Raw genomic sequence first — 5083 nt, 5'->3', positions numbered from 1 at the left:
GAGAGAGAGAGAGAGAGAGAGAGAGAGAGAGAGAGAAGTATTATAGGAATTGGCTCATGTGGTTATGAAGGCCAAGAAGCCCTGATCTGCTGTCTGCAAGTTGGAGAACCAGGAAAGCTGGTGGTATAATTCAGTCTGAGTACAAAGGCCTGAAAACCAGGGTAACTGATGGTGTAAAGCCCGGAGTCCAAAGGTCCAAGAACCAGGAATTCTGAATTCAGAGGGTAGGAAAAGATGGATGTTCCAGCTTTAAAAGACAGAGACTATGACCTTGTTTCACCTTTTTGTTCCAGATAGGCCCCCAATGGATTGGATAATGCCTACTAACATTGGTGAGGATGGATCTTTTCACTCAGTCTACTGAATCAAATGCTAATCTCTTCCAGAAACATCCTCATAGACACATCCAGAAATAATGTTTACCAGCTATCCCAGAATCCCTTAGCCCAGTCAAGTTGACACATAAAATTAACCATCAGAATGTATGTCTTTTATGCATATTGTTGAATTCAGTTTGTAGTATTTTTTACATGTTTAAGATAGTGAATGACCTATCCTTGTTTTCCCTTGTGTTTTTCTTTGCTTATTTTGGTAGTAAGATTACATATTCTTATACAGTTGATCCTTGAACTTGTGGGGTTAGGGGCCTTGAGCCCTGTAGAGTCAAAAATCCACATGTAACTTTTGATTTCCCCAAAACTTAAGTTGTGCCTTGGTATCCACTGGGGATTGGTTACAAGATACCAAAATGCAAAGATGCTCAAGTCCCCTATATAAAGTGCATGGATCAATGTATGCAATCAGCCTTCCACATCCGCTTACTCCCCACTTTGGATAAAAAAATGTACAGGTATTTATTGGAAAAAAAAAATCCATGTATAAATAATAAGTGGACCCATGCAGTTCAAAACCGTGTTTTTCAAGGGTCAACTACATATGAATTGGGGAATATTCCTTGTTTTTATTTCCTAGAAGAATTTTTAAAAGATTGAAATTCCATTTATTTTTCTTTCTTTGTGGGATGATCATTAACTACTAATTTAATTTCTTTAATGATTATGGAACTATTCAGACCATCTATTTCTTCATGAGTCACTTATGGTAAATTGCTTTTTTCTATGCATTTATCAATTTTATGTGTTCTACAGCTTACTGGCTGAAGAAGTTATTATCTTTTTAGTTTTCTGCTCTATCTCTAGTGTGATCCCTTTTCATTTTTGTTATTGTATATTTGTGTCTTCACTCTTTTTTTTTTTTTTACTTGGTTAGTATAGCCAGAGGATTAACATTCATATTAGTAGTCTCAAAGAAATATTTTTTGGATTTGTTGGTACAAATATTGTATATTTGTTTTCTCTATTGTTTGTTTCTACTGTGGCATTTATTATTTCTTTATTTTGTTTGAGCTTTCTTCCATTGTCTTTTTTCTTAAAAGATTTATTTATCAGAAATATAATTTTTTGAAGAGCCCATTTCCATGACACTCCAAAGTCACCAAGACATATGCTTATTAGATAGTAGAAAGTCTCATCTAGAAAAATTGTACTGTTTTAAATTGTTTTCTAAGATAGGCATTCAAGTTAAACATTTTTAAGCCTTTTTTTTCTCCTATAAGCATACAAAACTATGTTTTCTCAAATTATTATTTTAGCATTTCACAAGTTTTGATATGTATTATTATTACTATTTAATTCTAAGTATATTTTAATTTCTATTACTTCTTCTTTGACTCATAAACTGTTTAAAAATATTTTAATTTCCTTAGAGGAAATTAAAGAGGCTTAAAATATTTTGTTACTGACTTCTAATTTAATTGTGGTCAGAGAATATGCTCTGTATGATATGGATAATTTGAAATTTGTTGAGACTTATTTTATGGCCTAATATTGAGATAATATTTATAAATGTTTAATAGATCTTGAGGGTAAAATGTATTTCTTGTTGTTGGATGCATGGCCCTATAAATAACCATCAAATCAAGCTTTATATAAAATTTTTGTCTGTTTGGCTACAAATAATTGAGAGAGAAATGTTAAAAACTCCTGGTATGATAGTAAATTTATACATTTCTTGACATTCTTTTAACTTTTATATCTTTTGAGTTTATTTTATTGAGTGCACATGATCCTAATTTATTAACAATTTTTATCATTAAGCAATGACTCTTTATATATGCTTTTTGTCTCAAAGTGTAATTTTCCAATACCACTGTTTTTCTTTTGATTAGTATTTGCCCAGTATATCTTATTCAGTCTTTATATTTTAATCTGCCTATGTTTGCATGTTTTATATTTGTTTCTTAGAAATAACACTTAGCTCTTACTTAAAACAAATACTATCTGGCAATTGTCCTTAAACTATGAATTAAATTGGCATTTATTATTATTATTTTAATGTATTTATTTGAACTTATTTTTACCCCCTTATGTTGTGCTTTCTATTTCTCCGTGGTGTCTGTGCTTTTTTATGTCTCACTTCTGACCTTATTTTTGATTATTTTTTTTCTTATTTAACTTTTCTTCCCTATACTTGTTAGGAATCTATACACCACTTATCTCCTTTTGCTGGTTTTCCTTGTCCACTGAAAATGTAAAATTAATCAGTGTCTGAACTTATTGAATAATACAAGGGTCTTATAATTATTTTTCTCTGATATCCCCCCACTGGGCTTACTTGCTGTGGTTATTCAGGATTTTATTTCTATCTTTAAAAAAACCTCACAATTTTAGCATTATGACTGTTTTATACAACCAAGTTTTTCAGATTTGTCTAAATCTTTACAGATTTTTTTCCTCACCATTTTTATTGTATCTCAAATCTTATTTTTTGAATTTTTTTTTTTCTTCCTGATGTTCATCATTTAAAAGGTCATTTTTTGAGAGTCTGCTAGTGGTAAGCTATCACAGTTTCTGGTTATCTAAAAATGTTTTTATTTTACCCTTGTAGATTTTTCCCCCCCAAAAGTCATATTTATTATTTTACATTAACATTATGGAAGTTAAAGAGAATAATCAAGCTGACGCATGGACTGGAAGGTGACTTAATAATTTCCTTTTATTTCCAAACTTCATCAAGCAGTCACTACATTTATGAGGTACATTAGCTGAATGCTTGTAGTCTAGATGAATTTTAAAATCTTCTATTTGTCCTGTTGAATATTCACAGTATTGACATAAATAAATCCCTTCAGATAAATGTGAATTTAAATGTTTGCAAGATTCTAGCATACTTGAAAAGCCTTTCCCTCAGTCATCACAAACATGAGGAAACATTTTAGTATGCTCAATATCAACATGCCTGTTAACATTTGTATGAAGTCTACTCTGAAAACCACATACTTAACATATAAAGAAGTTTTTACATTGGTCAAAGGTAATTTTGCTCAAGAGGCTGTACTGTTCCTGTTCTCCATTGTTATACTTGTCACTCTATTAATTTACATGCATGTTCATTTACCACATGGCTATGCAAGACTTCCGGGTCATTTGTCTCATGTTTACAGAACTGACACAAGTATTGTTCATCACAGCTGTATTCCTGGAAATGTAGGTAGAGTTCACTGCTTGAGGAGAACTGCACAACACACCACTCACAACAATAAAGGTGATCACTAAAATGGGTGTCTACAATGTGCTGGCTGAGGTTCTTAAAAATTACTGTCTTATAATCACAGTATTTACAAATGCAGGGATCCTCTTCTGCAGTTTGGCGTGTTCGATCAGAAGCATGTTGGTAGAGAAACTTTCCTGGCATACTCAACACACATTTGAATCAGTACACTCATGCTTCAGGATCATATGCTGCTTTAAATCTGAAAAATCTTTTGCTGTTGAATTCGCAAAGTTCACATTTATAGAGGCCACTGCTATTAGCTCTCAGTACAGGCCATTTCTGCTGGGCAGTCACATTCAAGGTTCGGCTCTCGTCAAGAATCTTGCAGTTTAGCCAGTGGCTCTTCATCAGTTTGGTCTTGGAGACTCTGAGAAGAATTGTTTTCTGTCTATATCATGATCTTCAGCAACTGCATGTACTTCTGCAGCTAATGGAACCTCTTCAGCAGTGTGAACTTCTGTAGGACTCTCCTCTTGATTTTGTTGATTGATTCAGGTGAGTCACATTCTTCATTACAAATTTCATCAGCATGTTTTTTGTAGACAAGGCAGTGTGGTCTAGAATTCTAAGTACGGCACTGGGAACCAGATAGTTCTGATTTTTGTTTCTGGCCTTGATTCCATCTGTAATTTTGGCAAGTCATTTAATGTGTCTGTATCGGAATCATCATTTTGTTGTCAAAATATTTTAAGTCTGGTTGTCTCATAGAACAGACACTAGAACAATGATCAGAAAAAAATTCCATTGAATCCGTCTGCAATTCTGCTTATTTCAGAGGAATCTGAATAAGGAGAAGGGTGTAAAATCTTCCTTTTTGTTTTTTGAGGATACTCATTCATATCTTTTCAGTTTAGTATAATTCTTAAGAAGGGAGTGAGGAAAAATGAATTATAGGGAAGTTTTCACAGGTGGTAAAAATGCCAATCCCCAGGTACCCTCAGGGCCAGCCCAGGCATAGTTCTGAGGCAGCAGCATGTGGCCCCTCCAGTGGGCTCACCTGTTGCAGTCGGGGTCCTGGTCTTGCGCTCCCTATTTTACCCCTGTTCTTGAAAGACAGTCTTACTGGGTATGTACTTCTAGAGTTGCAGTTATTTTCACTCAACAATTTGATCGTTACATTGTATTCTGGATTCTAATACTACTCTTGAAAAGTTTGATATCAGTCTAATTTTCATTTATTTAAAAATTATCCCTGGGTTATTCTGTGGCTGTTTTAAGATCTTTTTGTTTTTTCATGTTCAGCCATTTTATTTTGATATTCCTGACTTTGTTATTATGATTGTAATTCATTGGGATTTCTGAATGTGAATATTGGCATGTATCACTGTCATGCAGGGAGGCCTGCGGGGTCTCTGCTCCCGCTCCCCATACAAGAACGCAGGATATGGTGAGGCCAAAAAGGAACACTCACGGAGCCATAGGTAGGGGAGTCATACCACTATATTCTCTATGGCGGCACTATACTCTCACT

At 33.9% G+C, this 5083-nt stretch overlaps 1 pseudogene; it reads right to left on the bottom strand.

The window, feature by feature from the left end:
• Positions 1-3011: 3011 nt before the first annotated feature.
• On the bottom strand, positions 3012-4451 carry LOC109436367 (zinc finger protein 639; annotated as a pseudogene).
• Between the last annotated feature and the right edge of the window lie 632 nt (positions 4452-5083).

The sequence above is a fragment of the Rhinolophus sinicus genome, linkage group LG06, assembly GCF_036562045.2.
Source record: "Rhinolophus sinicus isolate RSC01 linkage group LG06, ASM3656204v1, whole genome shotgun sequence".
Taxonomy (NCBI): domain Eukaryota; kingdom Metazoa; phylum Chordata; class Mammalia; order Chiroptera; family Rhinolophidae; genus Rhinolophus; species Rhinolophus sinicus.
This window is presented reverse-complemented; position numbering and strand designations above follow the sequence as displayed.